At 46.8% G+C, this 22,851-nt stretch overlaps 1 long non-coding RNA gene across 1 annotated transcript in view; it reads left to right on the forward strand.

Moving 5' to 3' along the window:
- The first annotated feature begins 6,283 nt into the window (after window positions 1-6,283).
- The window catches only part of LOC116984432, an 18,645-nt gene continuing 2,077 nt past the window's right edge, over window positions 6,284-22,851 (forward strand). The window contains exons 1-2 of the long non-coding RNA XR_004415012.1: window positions 6,284-6,397; window positions 9,284-9,285. This is a non-coding gene — a long non-coding RNA (uncharacterized LOC116984432). The remainder of the gene's footprint in view (window positions 6,398-9,283; window positions 9,286-22,851) is intronic.

The following is a 22,851-nucleotide window of genomic DNA, read 5'->3' on the forward strand; positions in this document are numbered from 1 at the left end:
TTGATGATGGCGCCGACCGGGAGACGTGAATGGACACGTGGAAGTGGGGACGCCGTTACCGGGGAAGGAACGAAGGAGGAACCGACGTGGGGGGGGGCACTGTGAGGGGGGAGAGAATAAAGGGGGGCCTAGCATGGAGGGACGCTGTGTGGGATGGGGAGGGGGGAGAACTAGGGGGACTCGACCATGGGGGGGGGCATCATGAGGGAGGGGGGAGGAAGAATAAAGGGGGAGCCGGCGTGGATGTTACTCTGTAACTCTGTAAACGCCCTTTATGTGGAACTATTTGCATACCTTGGCAAAGCAAAATTCACTGTGACTTGTCACATTTGACAATAAAGTATTCAATTCAATTCAACATTTGAATTCAAATGCTGAGTTTCATATTTAGATTTCTCAAAGAGTATCACCCATTAATGAATATGCGGCAGTCTTGTTATATATGCGAGACATAAATTAATTAACTACTAACTAAATTAATTGTAAATTTTGTCTTCTGAGATGAAATACTTTCTGCTCAACGTGTCAGAAGGAACTGCAGATGCTGGTTTACACCGAAGATGGACACAAAATGCTGGAGTAACTCAGCGGGTCAGGCAACATCTCTGGAGAGAAGGAATGGGTGACGTTTCCCATTCCCTCTCCCCAGAGTTGCTTCCTGTCCCGCTGAGTTACTGCAGCATTTTGACTACTTTGTTCCCCACCATGTGTACGTGCGTGAAGCAGACATGTGTCTAATGAAAAGTGGAGTGTTGCTGAGTGACCATGGCCCCATAATGAGCACAGCTTTGCTGCCCAGACGCCCAGGGTGGAATTGCTGTCTTACAGCGCTTGCAGCGCCAGAGAGATGGGTTCAATCCCGACTATGGGTGCTGACTCCGAGATCTCCGGTTTCCTCCCACACTCAAAAGACATACAGGTTTGTAGGTGAATTGGAATTTACCTGGAATAAGTGTAAATTGTCCCTAGTGTGCGCAGGCTGGTGTTAATGTGCGGGGATTGCTGGTCGGTGTGGTTCGGTGAGCCGAAGGGCCTGTCTCCGCGCTGTATCTTCAAAACTAAACTAAGGTAAAGTTTGAAGGGAACGGTTTCAACATTCCCGATCCCTCAGTCACTGTTCCCTACAGTTCTCCATGAGGCAACGTTGAAACATACTTGCCTCTATTAACGGGGCTATTGTATCCTGAGACAGCTGAAGAGATTTCCTGACTAGATAATGTAACTTCCCCTCTTCAGTTCCAGCCCATCCATGTGTCTTGCACATTGAGTCTCTGCTAGTTGTGGATGTTGCTGGCTCCACATCTGCTCTGCAGCTTTAGCAGGACATCTCAAACAGTAACCTTTGATGTCTTTAGACTGTAGAGCTACAGAACGGAAACAGGCCCTTCGGCCCAACGTGTCCTCGCCGACCAGCGATCACCCCGTACATTGGTTTAGTTTAGAGATACAGTGTGGTAACAGGCCCTTCGGCCCACCGAGTCCGTGCCGACCAGCGATCCCCGCACACTAACACTATCCTACACACACAAGGGACAATTTACAGAAGCCAATTGTCCTACCAACCTGAACGTCTTTGGAGCGTGGAAGAATACCGGAGCACCAAGGTCACAGAGGGCAGTGCTGAACTACTATCTACCTCTTTGATGACCCTGGGACTATCCTTGATCGGACTTTGCTGGCTTTACCTTGCACTAAACGTTATTCCCTTATCATGTATCTATACACTGTAAACGGCTCGATTATAATCACGTATTGTCTTTCTGCTGACGACAACACGCTACAAACGTTACTCCTCATATTCCTATTTAATCTTTTCCCCTTCACCTTGAACCTATGTCCTCTGGTCCTCGATTCCCCTACTCTGGGCAAGAGATTCTGTGCATCTACCCGATATATTCCTCTCATGATTTTTTCACGACTCAGTCGTACATACACGACTTAGCAGCAAGTTGACAAAGGGGGATCTGCACAAATGAATTGCTGTTTTACTGTGTAGACCAGTCCCAGCCTCTGGCAACTGCTACAAGTACATTTCACAGCTCCAGACAAATTACAACTGATAGTTTCCACAATACACTCTGTACATAGATCATCAAGTCTCTCTGACAAAGGCTGTTTATGTGACCAAATGGAATAAATGGATTATAATGATACCATTAACCCCAGGGATAATATGAATCATACATAAATTTAGAGTTTTTCTTCAAATCTCTTATATAAAGATCAGATCAAATAGGCAAAACTTGACATAGTCATTAAATTAAAATTTGAAGAACTGTAGCTCGTTAATGGCTGATCCATTCGTGCAAAGAAAAACACAATTGTGTCTTTGTCGATTCTTACGACTGCGTTAGGATGTCACTGAAGTTATGTCGCTCTATGCTGGAGCAAGCTTGCCAGAGCAAATTGTTATATATTAGGCCACTTGCCCACAATCCCACATCAATGCACTCCTGGAGTGCAAGTAGAGCTATAAATCCTCAGGCTGGAGTAATTAACCCTGACATTGGAATGCATCCAGGGAAGATCCAACATTTATGAATTATTATACTTTTAATATTATTTATAAATAATATTAGAATCATAGTCATAGAATGATACAGTGTGGAAACAGGCCCTTCGGCCCAACTTGCCCACACTGACCAACATGTCCCAGCTACACAAATCCCACTTGCCTCTGTTTGGCCCATATCCCTCTAAACCTGGCCTATCCATGTACATGTCTAAATGTTTCTTAAATGTTGCGATAGTCCCAGCCTCAACTACTTCCTGCAACAAATCGTCCCAAACACCCACCACCCTTTGTGTGAAAAAGTTACCCCTCAGGTACCTCGTAAATCTTCCCCCCCTCACCTTAAACTTATGTCTTCTGGAAGAAGGGTCTTGACCCAAAACGTCACCCATTCTTTCTCTCCAGAGATGCTGCCTGACCCGCTGAGTTACTCCAGCACTCTGTGAAACGTCACCTATCCATGTTCTCCACAGATGCTGCCTGATCCGCTGAGTTTCTCCAGTATTTTGTGGCTGTCCTCTGGTCCTTGATTCCCCTACTCTGAGCGAGAGAGGGATACAAGTTTTACTTATATCCCAGGAATATTTACATGTTCCTAAGATACAAGTAAATATATAAATCTGATGGTGAAACATGTGTTGACTGGATTATTCAACACTGGCATCCCACGTCAATATCTTGGGAAAATCCCAGATTCCAATAGACAATAGACAATAGGTGCAGGAGGAGGCCATTCGGCCCTTCGAGCCAGCACCGCCATTCAATGTGATCATGGCTGATCATCCACAATCAGTACCCTGTTCCTGCCTTCTCCCCATATCCCCTGACTCTGTTATCTTTAAGAGCCCTACTCTGAATGATGATGCTAATATTATTATTATTTATAAATAATGTTATATTTATACAATCATTATTAGTATTAATTATTTTTTGCATTTATATAGGGAGGGGTTGGGCAGTCTAGGACTTTATTCCCTGGAGTGCAGAAGGTTGAGGGGTGTATGCAGAGTATTTTACCCAGAGTAGGGCAATCAAGAATCAGAGGACATAGATAGATATAGATATAGATAGCCTTTATTGTCATTCAGACTGAAGTCTGAACGAAATTGCAGCAGTCATACATATAATACAATAAAAACAACAATAAACACATATTAACATCTACCACAGTGAGTCCACCCCACACCTTCTCACTGTGATGGAGGCAAAAGTCTTAGGTCTGCAGTCTCTTCCCTCCTCTTCTCCCTCTGCGCTGAGGCGATACCCCCCGGGCGATGTTATAAATCAGTCCCGCGGCTCAAACACCGCGGCCCGGGGTGGTCGAAGCTGCCGTCCTGCAGACGCAGCCGCTGGCCCGTGGCCGAACCCCGGACTCAGGCCACCACCGCCAGAACACCGTCCCAGCCACCCTCACGTGAGTATCGTGCCGTCTTCAGCCTCGGGCTGAGCCGCCCCCGACATGGGCGCCGAACCTCCCCCCGGGCTGGGCCGCCCCGACATGGGCGTCGCTTCTCCCCCCGGGCTGGGCCGCCCCGACATGGGCATCGCTTCTCCCCCCGGGCTGGGCCGCCCCGACATGGGCGTCGCTTCTCCCTCGGGCCGGGCCGCCCCGACATGGGCATCGCTTCTCCCTCGGGCCGGGCCGCCGCGACATGGGCGCCGAACCTCCCTTGGGCTGCGAGCGCCGCACCTCCCCGAGCTCGGCCGCTCCGACGGGAGCCTCGTTCCACCCTTGGGCTGGCCGCCCTCACGGGAGCACTGTTCCAGCACTGTTCCAGCCCTGAGCCAGACCACCCTCACGGGAGCGAGCTCAGGGCGAGTCCTGATGGGCTCTGCCTCCGGAGCCTCGAGGCCATCAGCTCCATTAGGCCTCAGCGCAGACGGAGACAGAGAAGGGGAATACGACAAAAAAGTCGCATTCCCCCGCAGGGAGAGACTGCAAACCCCGTTTCAACCCCCCACCCCCCCAAAACACAAACTAAGAAACAAAAACTAGACTAACCAAAACAAAATAAACAACACAAAAAACACAAACAAACGGGACTGCCGGTGAGCCGCTGCAGCCAGAGCCACGCCACCACTCCGATATAGGGCACCCATGGGTTTAAGGTGAGAGGGAAATGTTTTAATAGGAACCTGAGGGGTGAGGGAAGTGGGAGTATGGAACGAGCTGCCAGAGCAGGTAGTTGAGCCAGGGATTGTAGAGCATTTAAAAGACACTTACATGAATAGAACGGTTTAGAGGGATATGGGCCGAATGTGAAGCAACAGGATTTGTGTAGATGGGGCATCTTGGTCAGCATGGATGCATTGGGCCGAAGGATCTGTTTCTGTGTTGTGTGACTCTATGATTCCATCAGGCATTCGTCACCTGTAGAAGTGCCTCCTTTCTTCAAGGGAAAAGAAGCTGCTGTATGGACACCCGGTTACAGAGCTTGCCCCGTGATCAGATGGCAACTTTAGACAGGAGATGAGGAGGAATTTCTTTAGTCAGAGGGTGGTGAATCTGTGGAATTCATTGCCACAGAAGGCTGTGGAGACCAAGTAATTTTTAAGCCGCTGATTGACAGATTGTTGATTAGTACAGGAGTCAGGGGTTATGGGGAGAAGGCAGGAGAATGGGGTTAGGACAGAGAGATAGATCAGCTGTGGTGGAGTAGACTATGGGTTCAATAGTTTAATTCTGCTCCTACGACTTACAAACTTATGACCTGAAAGATATCGGAGTCAGGGGATATGGGGAGAAGGCAGGAATGGGGTACTGATTGTGGATGATCAGCCATGATCACAGTGAATGGCGGTGCTGGCACGAAGGGCCGAATGGCCTACTCCTGCACCTATTGTCTATTAACTCCGTTTCTCTCTCCACAGATGCTACCTGACCTGCCAGTATTTGCAAGTAGGTTCTGTTCCCATTTTCCACGAGTCTCTGTGTCGGAAGGAACTGCAGATGCTGGTTTAAACCAAAGATAGACAGAAAAATGCTGGAGTAACTCAGTGGGACAGGCAGCATTTCTGGAGAGAAGGAATGGGTGACGTTTTGGGTCGAGACTTTTCTTCCGACTGAGCCTTGAATCGTTTTACACGAGTCTGTTCTGGTGGAGAGCTGTACAGGATCAAGGAATGTCCTTTAGTTTTGAAATTTCCAGCAGTCTAAACAGGACTGATTCAGATTTCATGGGCATGTCTCAGTCTACCGCAGTGACTAATGTATTCTCCCAGAGCGCACATTATACACATCCCTGGAGTCAAGGCTATATATATCCCCTTTATTCTCTTTCAGGGGAGAAGTCCTCGCAAGAGATGTGGGATCCGTTATAAGATTCAGAACATAAAGGAGTCTGTTTCCAGAAACATAACTTGAAGAAAGAATAATAAAAAGAGCAGTGGGGGGTAGAAACAAAAGAGAAACAACCAGATCACAAGACGCGGGGAAAGGGAATTTATATTGAAGAAACAAAAAAATACACAAAAATACTTCAAAACAAAAATCAGTCGTGTGTGATGTGAAATGTGTTGGCGTCATATGTTTGAAACCACACATCAAACAGTACTGAGGTGCAAGGATACTCAACCTCTATCATAACCAGAGACGTTTCCTGATTTAAGCCTTTCTTTGAAATGAGTAGTGTGCAGGGTTAAATTAGTAGGGCGGCAAATCTGTGGAATTCTTCCCCACTGAAGGCTGTGGAGGCCAAGTCAGTGGATATTTTTAAGACAGAGATACACTGTAGATAGATTCTTGATTAGTACGGGTGTCAGGAGATATGGGGAGAAGGCAGGAGAATGGGGTTGAGAGAGAAAGATAGATCAGACATGATTGAATGGGGTAGTAGACTTGATGGGCCGAATGGCCTAATTCTGTTCATAGAACATATGAACTTAGTTGTAGCGCAGTCATTGGGTGATTTATTTTTTACATAAAGTTCCTTTATGTTCATGATGAATTTGGATGGATTTGATTTCCTGTCCCAAGGCAATGGAAGTCTGATGTCAATGTGATTGGGACGTTATAACTTGGGAACAATGCCTGACATGTGGGACCCAGGACACTCGCCAGGCCCTGTCAACAATGGGGCCCTGTCAACAATGGGGCCCTGTCAACAATGGGGCCCTGTCAACAATGGGGCCCTGTCAACAATGGGGCCCTGTCAACAATGGGGCCCTAACAATGGGGCCTTGTCAACAATGGGGCCTTGTCAACAATGGGGCCTTGTCAACAATGGGGCCCTGCCAACAATGAGGCCCTGCCAACAATGGGGCCCTGTCAACAATGGGGCCCTGTCAACAATGGGGCCCTGTCAACAATGGGGCCTTGTCAACAATGGGGCCTTGTCAACAATGGGGCCTTGACGTTTCCCAGCATCGCACATGAAACTTAAAGACATTTCACACATAATAACAATAAAAACAATCCAGTCCCTGATGAAACAGTATAAAAAGTTAAAAGCAGGTAAAACTGCAACATTAAAATACAGTAAAACCAGTCATTAAAATGTCCAGGGCAGCTGATTTGTGTGGCCAGTGCCAGAGTTATTAAATTGTCAGTGCAAAGCCGCAGAATCAGGTGACTGTGAGTACAGAGTGACTGTTTAGCAGCCTCACAGCCTGTGGCAGGAAGCTGTTTAGCAGTCTTGTAGTCCGGGCTTTGATGCTACGGTATCTCTTGCCTGATGGCAGGAGATCCAGGTGTGTGTGGAGGGGGTGCAGTTTGTCCTTAGCTATTCTCAGATGGGGCCTTGTCAACAAAGGGGCCCTGACAACAATGGGGCCGTCAACAATGGGGCCTTGTCAACAATCAGGCCTTGTCAACAATGGGGCCTTGTCAACAATGGGGCCTTGTCAACAATCGGGCCTTGTCAACAATGGGGCCGTCAACAATGGGGCCTTGTCAACAATGGGGCCTTGTCAACAATGGGGCCTTGTCAACAATGGGGCCTTGTCAACAATGGGGCCTTGTCAACAATGGGGCCTTGTCAACAATCGGGCCTTGTCAACAATGGGGCCTTGTCAACAATCGGGCCTTGTCAACAATGGGGCCTTGTCAACAATGGGGCCTTGTCAACAATCGGGCCTTGTCAACAATGGGGCCTTGTCAACAATGGGGCCCTGCCAACAATGGGGCCGTCAACAATGGGGCCGTCAACAATGGGGCCTTGTCAACAATCAGGCCTTGTCAACAATGGGGCCTTGTCAACAATGGGGCCTTGTCAACAATGGGGCCTTGTCAACAATGGGGCCCTGCCAACAATGGGGCCGTCAACAATGGGGCCTTGTCAACAATCAGGCCTTGTCAACAATGGGGCCTTGTCAACAATCGGGCCTTGTCAACAATGGGGCCTTGTCAACAATCGGGCCTTGTCAACAATGGGGCCTTGTCAACAATGGGGCCTTGTCAACAATGGGGCCTTGTCAACAATGGGGCCTTGTCAACAATGGGGCCTTGTCAACAAAGGGGCCTTGTCAACAAAGGGGCCTTGTCAACAATGGAGCCTTGTCAACAATGGAGCCTTGTCAACAGTGGACCCTGCCAACAATGGGGCAGAGAATGCTGCAACAGCTAATGAACATTCAAGTCATCTCTTCTTGTCCCTTCATTAAAATAGCCAGCTTGGCTAAGTGTGCAGGAAGGAACTGTAGACGCTGGTTTAAACCGAAGATAGACACAAAAAGCTGGAGTAACTCAGCGGGGCAGGCAGCATCTCTGGAGAGAAGGAATGGGAGATGTTTTGGGTAAAGACCCTTCTTTCGTCTCAGCTAGTCTGAAGAAGGGTCTCGACCTGAAACACCACCCATTCCTTCTCTCCGGAGATGCTGCCCAATGATACCAGAGCAAGATCTTTGATGTTGCCCGCCCCGTTGAGTTACTCCAGCTTCCTGCGTCTATCTTTGACGAAGTGAGTAAATTGCTGCACATTATTTTTTGTTCCGAGAAGGTTATGTAACCACTTGACCACTTGGCCATAGTTTACGTGGCCGTCAGGTTCGATTACTGAGCGCGGTATCGTTAAATTAATCTGCTGGTTTTAAAGGTTGGAAAATGATGTGCCAAGATGTTCTACACGGTGGTGAAGCCACTTCATCAAATTGACCGTCGACAAAAGTGCTGAAGAAACTCAGCGGGTGCGGCAGCATCTATGGAGCGAAGGAAATAGGCAACGTTTCGGGTCGAAACCCTGGGCCCAACGCTAACATTAACACTATCCTACACACACTAGGGGCAATTTGCAATTACACCAAGCCAATTAACCTACAAACCTGTACATCTTTGGAGTGTGGGAGGAAACCAGAGCTCCCAGAGAAAACCCACGCGGTCACGGGGAGAATGTGCAAACTCTGATACGGACAGCACCCGTAGTCAGGATTGAACCCGGGTCTCTGGCACTGTGAGGCAGCAACTCTACCGCTGCACCACCGTGCCACCCTAATCTCTGAGTGAAAAGGAGCGTCTTGTCTCTGGCAGTCTGCACGTTCCTCATCCATCCCTGGCCAAAAATATTGCTGCTTACAAATATCGCAAAGGGAAGCACATGTGGCTGCCACATGCGGAACGAATATGCATTTGATCTTGAAGCATCGCGAAAGGATTTGCCACCAAGATTCCAGCTGACCAAAGGTGAACTCTTTCACCATCTATGGACGGAGTAGGCGGCCACTAAATGTCCTTTGTTGAATGCCCGGCTATCCTTTGGGAAGAACCCTCAACAACCATGGAAACTGCAACAAAGGTTGCTGTTGCTCCATTTGAATGAAACATTTATAAAGGAGAAGTAGTAATCACGCAGCCCCCGCTGGATGACTGTGATTTTGAGTGCTATACATCAATATAAAAAATGTAAATTTTCAGCTATATGTAAACTGTACGATAGATACACACATTTTTAATTACTCCAGCCTGCCAGCCTGTAGGAAGAAAGGAATGGATGTTGTATTCCCTGGAGTGCAATAGCTGAGGGGTAACCTTGTAGGGTGGAATACATTGGGTGAGTGCAGAGTAGGGGAACCAAGCACCAGGACATGTGTTTAAGGTGAAGGGGAAAAGGTTTAATAGGAATCTGAGGGGTAACTTTTTCACACAGTGGGTGTATGGAACGAGCTGCCAGAGGAGGCCGTTGAGGCAGAGATTATGGCAACATTTTAAATGTACTTGGACAGGAACATGGATAAGTTCATAGGTTCATAAATGATAGGTTCAGAATTAGGCCATTCGGCCCATCAAGTCTACTCCGCCATTCAATCATGGCTGATCTATCTCCTAACCCCATTCTCAGCAGATGCTGGTGCTGCTGTAAACTAAACTAAACTATACTCAAATTAAGAAAGAGTCGGAGCTTTAATGTGGCGATGGGATCATTTAAATGGGACCCTCAGCTTTGAATGAAGAGTGTTTAATTTTCATATGTCCCAAAATCAGAACCAATGAAATTCTTCAGGTGTGTCCAGGTGTGGACTCCTGTACATCGGCGAGACCAAGCGCAGGCTCGGCGATCGTTTCGCTGAACACCTCCGCTCAGTCCGCCTAAACCTACCTGATCTCCCAGTTGCTCAACACTTTAACTCCCCTTCCTATTCCCAATCTGACCACGGCCTCCTCCGTTGTCAGAGTGAGGCCCAATGCAAGTTGGAGGAACAGCACCTCATATTTCGCTTGGGCAGTTTACACCCCTGTGGTATGAACATTGACTTCTCTAACTTCAGATAGCCCTTGCTTTCCCTCTCTCTCCATTTCCTCCCCCATCCCAGTTCTCCCACCAGTCTTACTGTCTCCGACTACATGCTATCTCTGCCCCGCCCACTCCCCTGACATCAGTCTGAAGAAGGGTCTCGACCCGAAACATCACCTATTCCTTCTCTCTAGAGATGCTGAGTTACATACTCTAACATACCCTAAAGGCAACTTCTCCCGCCCGAATTGCGGGGTTGAAAGTGACCTGGAGCAGGGCCTTACATCGCCCGGCGCGGCTTTAAACGGCCGCGGGACTTGCTAGCGCCCGCTGGGGGCTTTGACTTTGAGTTTGGCATCGGGAGAAGAATGGAGAGCAGGGGAGAGACAAGACTTTGCCTTCCATCACAGTGAGGCGGAGGTTCACTGTGATGGATGTTTGTGTGGATTGTGTTGGTGTGTGTCTTGGTTCTTTATCTTGTTGTATGGCTGCGGGAACCAAATTTCGTTTGAACTTCATGTGAGGTTCGAATGACAAATAAACGGTAGGTAGACAAAAATGCTGGAGAAACTCAGCGGGTGCAGCAGCATCTATGGAGCGAAGGAAATAGGCAACGTTTCGGCCCGAAACCCTTTGGGTTTCGACCCAAAACGTTGCCTATTTCCTTCAGGTTTCGGCCCGAAACGTTGCCTATTTCCTTCGCTCCATAGATGCTGCTGCACCCGCTGAGTTTCTCCAGCATTTTTGTGTACCTTCTATTTTCCAGCATCTGCAGTTCCTTCTTAGACAAATAAACGGTATTGTATTGTGTGCCCATCTTCGATTTGAACCAGCATCTGCAGTTCATTCCTACACAATTACTGGAAAATCAGGAAAAGCAAGATTCATGAAGCACCATGTGACCAGTGGGCATGAGGACCTGCAAGCATCGTGAATCTAATAAACCCTGGAACCCGTTAAATGTAGAGTGAGTGGAGAAACGGAATACATTGATATTAAAATAACATGATAGCACATCAAAGCAAGTCTAACAATGGCACGGCAATCAACTCCACCCAGCAGGCTTGAAGAAGCACTTGGAACAGAACCTGGACATTACATTTAATATCCACAAAGTATAAAGGGATGCAACAATTAGACTGTTGATAGTAAAGACAGTTCAGATTTTATATATGTGTGTGTGTGTGTGTCGGATCATAGGATTGAGTTGGTCAGCGATGGAACACATTGTTTTAAATGTCCTCTGGTTAGAAGCAGCGTAAAGCTACACATATTATTCCTTGACACTGAAATATACTTTCAAATATGCCACGATCACATATCTTATGTTTCTCAGGCAAGATCCTTATTTTCTTACTTACTTAGACTTAGTTCCTCCACCACTATTGAATGCATTGGGCAGCAAGCTTTTGCCATTCTGTTCGGTTATGTTGTGGTAACACTATAGTTTATGCTTAAGAAGGAACTGCAGACGCTGGAAAAATCGAAGCTGGACAAAAATGCTGGAGGAAGCATCTATGGAGCGAAGGAATAGGTGATGTTTCGGGTCGAGACCCTTCTTCAGATTGATGTGGGGGTGGGGGGGCGGGAAGAAGAAAGGAAGAGGCGGAGACAGTGGGCTGTGGGGGAGCTGGGAAGGGGAGAGGAAAGAAGGAGAAAGCAGGGACTACCTGAAATTGGAAAAGTCAATGTTCATCCAGTGGGTAAACTCCCCAAGCGATTTATGAGGTGCTGCTCCTCCAATTTGCAGTGGGACTCACTCTGGCCATGGAGGAGGCCCAGGACAGAAAGTTTCCGTAGCATGTTTGGGGTGTTTACGGGGTAGGGGTGCTAGCCTTATGCCCAACCCTCCTCCTTTGTCCGAGCTTGGGACCAGCACTGGCTTGGGGTGTCCATAACCAGAGGCGGAGTTCTTTATTTTCTCCCATGTCCCAAATGTTGCGGAGGATTGAAGACTTTCATTTACTTTTTACTTATTATGGATGCTGGGAGTAATAACGTCATTCTGGAACATAGAACATACAACATAGAACAGTACAGGCCCTTCGGCCCACAATGTCTGTGCTGAACATGATGTCAAGACCAACTATCTGCTTGCTGCCCAATGCACTTATCTGCTTTCACATAACCCATGTACCTCCATTCCCTGCATATCCATGCACCTAGTCTCTGAAATGCCACTATCATATCTACCTCCACCCCCACCACTTGCGCTGAGTTCCAGGCACCCACCCTCCGTAAAAACTTTCCCCTAACATCTCCTTTCAACTTTGCCCTCTCACCTTAAAGTTATGTGTCCTCTGGTATTTGATTTTTCCATTCCTGGGAAAAAGGTTCTGACTGTCTACCCTGTCAGGTGGCTCCGTCAGAGATGGCAGCCTCGCCAACGGTCTGTCTGTCTTTTCGTCTTTTTTCTTATTGTTAGTATGTTTTAAAATGTAATCGACCAAGTGGGACCCGTTGGGTCCTGTTCCCCCAATGCAATGTTCCACCACTCACCCATAGCCCCCAACTGCGCAGGCGCCGCAGACGGGTTCCCGTTGTGATGCCAGAGACCCACGTTGTGACGTGAGTTACGGCAACCCTCCCCCAACTGTCATCCCTCTTCCTACCCCTATCCTCCTCCATTCCCCCTCGGGTTAGGGGGGCGAGTGTCCTGGAGCCAGGGGAGGGGGATGGTGAATGCCGACAGTACCTGGCGTGGCCTCTTCCCGCCCCCGGTCCCCGCACCAGCTCCAACCCCAGCCCAGGAGGGCAGAAATTAAAATAGAAGGAAACTTACCCGTGGAGCCGTTGTGTCGCCATTGTGACGGTCTGAAATTATGCAAAGGCCGCACTGAGGACCCGCGGGGTGTCCTTTGTGATGGCTGTCAGGTAAAGACAACAAGTGGCGGTGGGGTAAGTGGGAGCGCTGTTTTATTTTTTTTAAGTTTTAAACGTCAATAACGTAAAATATGCCATCAATCTGAATGAAACTTGTTTAATTTACATCACAGGACAATGGTGAGTAAGGTATGCAAAAAATTGTAGCGCTGTTGTGTACCATTTTTGCGCAAATACAAATTGGGCAGACAAATGGACAAACAAACAAAATGAGAGTTTTTAGTAATATAGAAATTTGTTAATGTTCTCTGGTTTGTTTTATGTGGGTCGTATCTCTGGTCGCTCTGCGGCCAAACATCATGGAACTGGAGGCCTTACTCGGGACTGACTTTGAGCCCTACCGCAGGGCCGTGCACTTACCTTGCCTGGGATTGACGCTCTAACCGCGGCCTGCAGATTTCAACATCGAGGAGCTCGCAGTCTCGGGTAGAGACCGATGTCTGGAAGCCCCAAAGTCGCAGGAGGTTCGACTAGCCCCGAGCCGGAGTCTGATCGCCCGGCGCGGTGGAGCTGAGATCCCCCCGATGCGGGAGCTTGATCACCCCGATGCAGAGGGCCCGACCGCCGGCTACAGGAGCAAGAACGCCCCGTCAACGGACCAAGGCCCCCGACCGCGGGAAAACAAAGAAGGGAAGAGATTGAAAAGACTGAACAGCAAATCAAATTCCTCGCATGTGGCAAGAGATGCTTGGCTAATGACGTATGTTTATGATCTACGCTTCTCATGATATTGTATACCTCTCTCAGGTCTCCCTGTAATCTCTGGTGTTCCAGAGAAAACAATCCAAGTCTGTCCAACCTCTCCCTGTAGCTGAAACCCTCTGATCCCGGCATCATTCTGGTGAACCTCCTCTGCACCCTCTCCAAAGTCCCCACATGCTCCCTGTAATGGGGGTGACCAGAACTGCACGCAATACCCCAAATACATCCTGACCAAAGGGAACTGAAGAATATTTGCTGCCAAGGTATAAGATTATACACCAGCAAGATCTAATCTTCTGCTGGGCAACAAGATTATTTTAGCTATTGTTTAAGAAGGAACTGCAGATGCTGGATAATCGAAGGTACACAAAACAGCTGGAGAAACTCAGCGGGTGCAGCAGCATCTATGGAGCGAAGGAAAAAGGCAACTTTTCGGGCCGAAACCTGAAGGAAATAGGCAACGTTTCGGGTCGAAACCCGAAGGGTTTCGGGCCGACACGTTGCCTATTTCCTTCGCTCCATAGATGCTGCTGCACCCGCTGAGTTTTTCCAGTTTATTTTAGCTATTAGCCTCGTACCAGAACTGAGATGTGGATGTTTTCTCACGGACTGGCAGTGTGGTGTCACTCTGTGTATGCAGGAAAGAAAAGCTCCCGATCCCAACAATAACCTCTCTCCATCCATGCAGCCCTTCCTTCACCTCCCTCTTGAACTACAAACCACTCCATCCAATGGATGAACCAGAGCTATTGGCCATCACCTCATTACGATGGATTCTATCTTGGTTGTTGATCTACAGGTCTGGTTTGGGGCATTACATAAACACAGTTCCCTTCGTGCAAATGCTCTCATTTTTACAGTGGTCTCTCTGTTGGCACACAATCTTGCCCCACTCCAGATTTCTGCCCGGCTAATTATTTTATGTGTAGGAAGGAACTGCAGATGCTGGTCTATACCGAAGAGACACAAAGTGCTGGAGTAACTCAGCGGGACAGGCAGCATCTCTGGAGGAAAAGGAATGGGCGACATTTTGGGTCGAGACCCTTCTTCAGACTGACAGTAGATCATCAGTCAGCCATACAGCCGACACTGTTTAAAGCTGAAAATAACAAGCACTCTGGTGCTAAACGGAATCGGGTTCAATAAAACCACTTGTTAGACCCCTTGAGCAGTGTCAACAAACGACAGAATTTAATTCTGTAATTTTCTAATAAATTCAGCAGCTGTGGTAACATCATGACTTCCCGGATCATGGCTGGTCCTGTGAAACCGCAGTGGAGGACAAGAGTTGAGCACAAGCCGAGATCTTTTCCAGAATGTGCACTATTCACCTCGGGCAAGGATTTCCTCTCTATAATACCCACAGTAATTATTCACCATGATTCTGTCATCTTCATAAAATGGATCGGACAAAATCCTTTTATATTTCATTATTCAAAAAGGCAACAATAAATTAATGTTCATAAGTGATAGGAGCAGAATTAGGCCATTCGGCCCATCAAGTCTACTCCGCCATTCAATCATGGCTGATCTATCTCTCCCTCTCAATCCCATTCACCTGCCTTCTCCCCATAACCCCTGGTGCCCGTACTAATCAAGTATCTGTCAATCTCTGCCTTAAATTTGTCCACTGACTTGGCCTCCACAGCCTTCTGTGGCATAGAATTCCACAGATTCACCACCCAATCCACAACTCATATCATGTGGATAAAAACTGTGAACGAGAGAGTCGGTCTGATCTATCTTCTACCTCAGTGCAGACCCTTGAACTATTGTTAATCGGAGTTTGCTTGACTTTATATCACAAAAAGTTATTCCTTGTATCCTGTATCTGTACACTGTGGACAGCTCGATTGTAATCATGTGTAATCATTCACAGAACCTTGGTACAGGTGATCAGAAACTAAATTAAAGTAAAGTAAAGTAAAGTAAAGTAAACTAACTAAACTAACTAAACTAACTAAACTAACTAAACTAAACTAACTAAACTAACTAAACTAAACTAACTAAACTAAACTAACTAAACTAAACTAACTAACTAAACTAAACTAACTAAACTAAACTAAACTAACTGAACTAACTAAACTAAACGAACTAAACTAACTAAACTAAACTAACTGAACTAAACTAACGTGTGAACTCCACCATCAGTGATAAACAGCGGTGTCTATTCTTCCTGTGTACATCTAACCAGTACTCGAATCTGCTGCTGCCTCATAGAATCTCAGACCAACAGCAGGGAAACAGAGCATGTCTACCCTTCTCACCAATGTACTACAAAGGGTACAGATACCGGGAATAACCCATGTGGCCCGTCCCATTTGCTGGCCTCAGGCGAATATCCCTCTGTGCCTCTCTGATCCAACGTGCCATCCAAACAATTTGGATTTGGATTCAACACCTTTTTTATTTATAATTTTCTTTCAACAGCGGTGGACAACTCAGATTTATTGCATGTTCCTGGCAGTTCATTTGTTGCTCTTTAGTGGGATTTATTCCTAACCTTCTTGTTTTACTTTACTTTACAGATACATCAGGAAAGTGGCCCTTCGGCCCACCGAGTCCATGCCAACCATTGATCACCCGTACACACTAGTTCTATGATATCCCACTTTCACACACAAGGGGGTAATTTACGGAGGACAATGAACCTACAAACCTGCACGTCTTTGTGATGTGGGAGAAAACCGGAGCACCCGTGGTAAACCCACGCGGTCACGGAGAGAACATACAAACTGCACACAGAGGTAGTGGACCCGAAACGTCGCCCATTCCTTCTCTCCAGAGATGCTGCCTGTCCCGCTGAGTTACTCCACTTGGAATTATGCCTGTAGTCAATCGATATATCTAATGTACTTATAAGGAGAGTCGTTACCCATAGATTTCTAACAGCTCATTTTAATTAACCCTAAAGCAATATTTGATTAATATTATGGTATTAAGTAATTAAAAAAATTAGTCACCCTAAAATTCAATATGATTATTTTGTCATTAAACGTTAGTCCACCCAAAATTCAATGTGATAGACAATAGGTGCAGGAGTAGGCCATTCGGCCCTTCGAGCCAGTACCGCTCATTGTGACATTATTCAACTACACTCATTGTATGGACATGCTACTTATTGAGTTTGAAGAAGGGTCTCGACCACGAAACGCCACCTATTCCTTCGCTTCATAGATGCTGCCTCACCCGCTGAGTTTCTCCGGTATTTTTGTCTATCTGCTACATATTTACATTGCCACCTCTTCATATAGAGTATATAGGAAGTTTAGGATGACACTAAACTTTGTGTGCAGTCTAGGGGTTATCCTTGCCAAAGCACAACTAAAGGTTAATCTAATATCAAAGAAAATTGCAGATGAACAAAGTGCAGAGTGGCTAAAGTTTTAATGAAGTTCCTTCACAATTAATTAATTCTAGATTTGTGCAGCAACTTGCTACAGTCTTCAATGATAAATTTTCTTCGCACAGCTTATGGAATAATTTTTGACGAAGGAATTTTCATTTTGCCTGATGTCAGTCCCATGTCAAGTGCCAGATGTCAGGATCTCTGCGCCAACTTTAAAGCAAAGCCTTCCCCAGGCCCCTGCTGCTCTTTAAGCCTCTCTATTTGGAGTTCTTCACTACACGCACTGGACTCCCGACTACCCGGCATCACACTCCGCAAACTCCTCAGCACCGCCTTTCAAACGTCCTGCACCTTCGTACAAAGTTGGAATGAAGCCTCCCTCTCCATTCCCTCTTTGTGTTTGTGGACGAGCAAGACATCAGTCTTATGCAGACAATGTTAGTGTACCAACCTCCCCCACCCCCACCCACTCTCAAAGCATCACTATTAAAACAAACCATCTGCCTATTAACATATACCAGGCTATTAAAAAACCCATTACGGTTCTGTAGAAGATGCATTTTATATTTTACGAGCTAATAAATATTAAAATTACACAATGAAACGGGTTCAATTGGATGGATTATTGCCCCGTTCTGTTATTAATTTTGTGATTACAAACCAGCTGAATCAATTAGATGGCCATTCTGATCTCACCCCAACATGCTTGAAATTCTTCGACCATTTTGTTCCACATTCACATGAGCAGTTGTATATATTTTCAATATGTTTAGTAATCTTTCATCATGGGTCTATTTTCTTTATCTGCAAGGCATGTAGTGACTGATAAACTAAACAACCACTTTCACACTTGGGACAGCTGCAGGCATCAGCTGTTTGGTTTTGCCAAAAGCATCTCATTTTTATTTTCTTTCGCTGCCCATGTTTAATGTTCTAAAAAAAACCTCCTTTGGTCTCATTCTTCTCCCTTTTATCTGCTCCTCACAGCTTCATAACATCATAGGATGTTAGAGAGAGTAGATTTAGCTCTTTAACCCTAACGGTATCAAGGGCTATGGGGAGAAAGCAGGAACGGGGTACTGATTGTGGATGATCAGCCATGATCACAGTGAATGGCGGTGCTGGCTCGAAGGGCCGAATGGCCTACTCCTGCACCTATTTTCTATGATAGGGGTAGAATTAGACCATTTGGCCCGTCAAGTCTATTCTGTCATCCAATCATGGCTGATCTATCTCTCCCTCCTAACCCCACTCTCCTGCCTTCTCCCCATAACCTCTGACACCTGTACTAATCAAGAATCTATCTATCTCTGCCTTAAAAATATCCATTGACTTGGCCTCCACAGCCGTCTGTGGCAAAGAATTCCGCGTATTCACCACCCTCTGACTAAAGACATTTCTCCTCATCTCCTCCCTAAATGAACGTCCTTTAATTCTGAGGCTGCGACCTCTAGTCCTAGACTCTCCCACAAGTGGAAACATCCTCTCCACATCCACTCTATCCAAATCATGGGTGATTTACAGTCTAATGGCCAGGTAGTGTAAGCTAATGGGAGTTGCGGCCCCATACAGTCTGGTCAGTGTGGAGAGGGCAAGTATAGAAGAAAGCCCATCATCTCATTGGTTTACTTTGTGCGACATTGTTTAGCAAACCAGCTGTGAATCCAGGGGGGTTTGAACCAACCAGATGTGTACACAGTGGTGACTGGCAGATGTGGACAGGCTTGATATCTGTTTGGGAATCCGGCATTTTAATACCTAAATGATTAAACCCCCGACACTCCCTGTGGTCAGACACAAGATGCTGGAGGAATTTCTTTAGTCAGAGGGTGGTGAATTTGTGGAATTCTTTGCCACAGAAGGCTGTGGAGGCCATGTCAGTGGATATTTTTAAGGCAGAGATAGATAGATTCTTGATTAGTACGGGTGTCAGAGGAGAAGGCAGGAGAATGGGGTTAGGAGGGAGAGATAGATCAGCCATGATTGAATGGCGGAGTAGACTTGATGGGCCGAATGGCCTAATTCTATTCTTATCACTTATGACCGTATGACCTTATGAATTCAGCGGAACAGTCAGTATCTCATGAGAAGAAATGGGCAACGTTTTCGGGTCAAGACCCTTCAGACTGGACCTGAAATGTCACCCATTCCTTCTCTCCACAGATGCTGCCTGACCCGCTGAGTTACTCTAGCACTCTGTGAAACGTCACCTATCCATGTTCTCCACAGATGCTGCCTGACCCGCTGAGTTACTCCAGCACTGTGTTTATCTTCGGTATAAAGCAACATCTGCGGTTCCTTCCTAGACCCACTGTGGTTAAATGTCAAAGGCTGCAAGGCAGTGTTTTGCTAGTTGACAAAATGCATGCTTTGTAAATTCAGATTAACGACAGCACTGACATGCATGGTTGTTGCAGATTATCTGACGAGACTAAACGCGCAGAGTTAATTACGAACTGCAGCCGCGTTTTCCATATGTTAATAATAATAATGGATGGGATTTATATAGCGCCTTTCTAATACTCAAGGCGCTTTACATCGCATTATTCATTCACTCCTCAGTCACACTCGGTGATGGTAAGCTACTTCTGTAGCTACAGCTGCCCTGGGGCAGACTGACGGAAGCGTGGCTGCCAATCTGCGCCTACGGCCCCTCCGACCACAACCAATCACTCACATTCACACACATTCACACACAGGCAAAGGTGGGTGAAGTGTCTTGCGCAAGGACACAACGACAGTATGCACTCCAAGCGGGATTCGAACCGGCCACCTTCCGGTCGCCAGCCGAACACTTAGCCCATTGTGCCATCTGTCGTTGCGATTGTCGATTGCAGATGTCCTGATGGAACATGTTCATCGCCCACTCTAACACATCGTAAAATTGAATCAATTTTACTGATAGGATTGGATGTCCAATTAAAAGGTGAATTTTTGAAGTAGCCTTCAGCGACAGCTCTTAAAGGATGGGCAGCCACGTTATTGAGCACAGGACATCCGTGCAAGTGAAGAGAGGGCTGATGTAGACCCGATGGGCCGAATGGCCTCATTCTGTTCCTATGCCTTGTGAACCTACAAATTATTTAAAAGAAGTTCAATAAATATTTAAAAAACTTTGTGGTAAAGAGCAAGGGGGAGGTGGGATGTACTGAAATCTTTTTCTGAGAGGCAGCATCTCAATAGTGGGCTGAATGGCCTTCGTGCTGTGGTATAATTCAGTGTGATTTGTATACACTATTGTGTTCATTATACCACATGCATTGCTTTTTTAACGGACCAAAAGTTGCCTGTACTCACCGTTAATCCATACACTTGTTCCCGTTCCGGACGATGCGATGTGATCTTTAGTTCAGTGTAGTTTATTGTCCCGTGTACCGAGGTACAGTGAAAAGCTTTTGTTGCGTGCTATCCAGTCAGAGGAAAGACAATACATGATTACAATCGAGCCGTCCACAGTGTACAGATACAGGATAAAGGGAATAACGTTTAGTGCAAGATAAAGTCCAGTATAGAACGATAAAAGATAGTCCGAGGGTCTCCAATGAGGTAGATGGGAGGTCAGGATCGCTCCAAAGCTTCAGGTCAAGAGTGTTTTATTGTCATGTGTCCCAGATAGAACAATGACATCTTACTTGCGGCAGCACAACACAATGTATAAACAATGTAAACAGTATCATAAATGAGAGAGAAAGTTCAGTGTGTGTGTATATATATATGTGCAAACTCACATGTGCACGCACGCACACGTACACATAAAAAAACAAACAATAACAGTGCAACTTTGCAACTTATAGTTAAACATCTTAGCTGAGGCGTTTATCTTTTTAAATAAACAATAGGTGCAGGAGAGGCCATTCGGCCCTTCGAGCCAGCACCGCCATTCAATGTGATCATGGCTGATCATCCCCAATCAGTACCCCATTCCTGCCTTCTCCCCATATCCCCTGACTCCGCTACCTTTAAGAGCCCTATCTAGCTCTCTCTTGAAAGCATCCAGAGAACCTGCCTCCACCGCCCTCTGAGGCAGAGAATTCCACAGACTCACAACTCACTGTGAGAAAAAGTCTCCATTCTCCAGTCTCCATTCCTCGTCTCCAATCTAAATGGCTTACCCCTTATTCTTAAACTGTGGCCCCCGGTTCTGGACTCCACCAACATCGGGAACATGTTTCCTGCCTCTAGCGTGTCCAAAACCCTGAATAATCTTATATGTTTCAATGAGATTCCCTCTTATCCTTCTAAACTCCAGAATAGGTGCCAGTATGTAGTATGGAACATACTGCCATAAGAGAAGCACTGCGCACCTGCATCAGGGAGCAGTGACCATTCGCATGTTATGGATGAGGCTCTGGGATGAAGGATGATCAAGCTACTTATCTTTGCTTCCACGGCGTTACGGCTGGGAAAATGGTGTGTTGAATCATGAACCAAGTTAGAAAAGCTCCTTTTGACTCCCACTTTGCACTCTCTGTAATGAATTGTGCAGAGCAGATCCTGCTGACATGAAAAAGCTTCAACATTCAGACAGATCGGCTGATGATCAGTTCCACATTTCCACAACAGACGGAGACAAAACGTGGAATGAAACGCCAATGTCAGATGCCAAGCTTCAGAAAGTTTATCTTCTTTAATATGAGAGGGAGGGAGAGAGAGAGAGAGAGAGAGAGTGTATGGGAGGAAACCAAAGATCTCAGAGAAAGCCCACGTGGTCACTGGGAGAACGTTCAAACTCAGTACAGACAGGACCCGTAGTAGGGATCGAACCCGGGTCTCTGGCGCTGCAAGTGCTGTAAAGGGCCTGTCCCACTTAGGTGTCATTTGCGTGTCATTTACGCAACATCATTTACGCGTCGTGATCCACACGTGATGCGTGCATGGTGTGCATTACGCGCGCATGGTCCGTGGTGACGTAGGCGCCTGGGGTGACGCGTGCATGGAGGTGTGGTCGCGCACGGCGCCCCAGGATTTAGGGATTCACAAAATCTTCGGGCGCCACATGCGTGACGCGCAAATGACACCCGAGTGGGACAGGCCCTTGAGGCAGCAACTCTACCGCTGCGCCACCGTGCCGCCCGTGAATAATCTGAGAGAATCCAAGTTCCCTGTACAATCAGCTGGGATAGGCAACAAGCGAGAGGTTTCAACATATCATCATTCACTAATGTACAACTTTGTACCGGTTTAGTTTCATTTCTATCAACTACCGCAGAGTTTGGGGATGTTTTGCCTGTCATCACCTGATAACAAATGAGTTTAGCGCATTCCTTGTGGGTTATTGCAGACTGCTGCAGGTCACTAGAGACAACTCTTTGATGTTCCAAGAGCTTGACATGTAGCAGAAAAATAAACGTCACCGAGTCTGTAGAATTAATTATTTCACCTCCTGCCCGTACAATTAATTGTTAAATCACCTCCAATGCCCTTAAAGTGATCACGATAAAGTCATGTAACGCCATGACCAGTTAGATCCGGCTCGTCAACTTTCATCTTCAGGGCCGTCAGAGAATAATTGACGGTCTGCGTTTGATAGCAGAAGATTCTGTCTCACTACACGGGTAACTTGACACTGTCCAAAGGGAATCACTTTCAATCTTTCCCAGAGCCCGTCCACACTCCCAGCAGGTGAACATACTAAAGGTGTTTCCCTTGCATGTGGGGGTGGGGGTGGGGTATGTGGGGGTGGGGTATGTGGGGGGGGTGGGGTATGTGGGGGTGGGGTATGTGGGGGTGGGGGTGGGGTA

Source organism: Amblyraja radiata, chromosome 20 (genome assembly GCF_010909765.2).
Source record: "Amblyraja radiata isolate CabotCenter1 chromosome 20, sAmbRad1.1.pri, whole genome shotgun sequence".
NCBI classification, from domain to species: Eukaryota; Metazoa; Chordata; class Chondrichthyes; order Rajiformes; family Rajidae; genus Amblyraja; species Amblyraja radiata.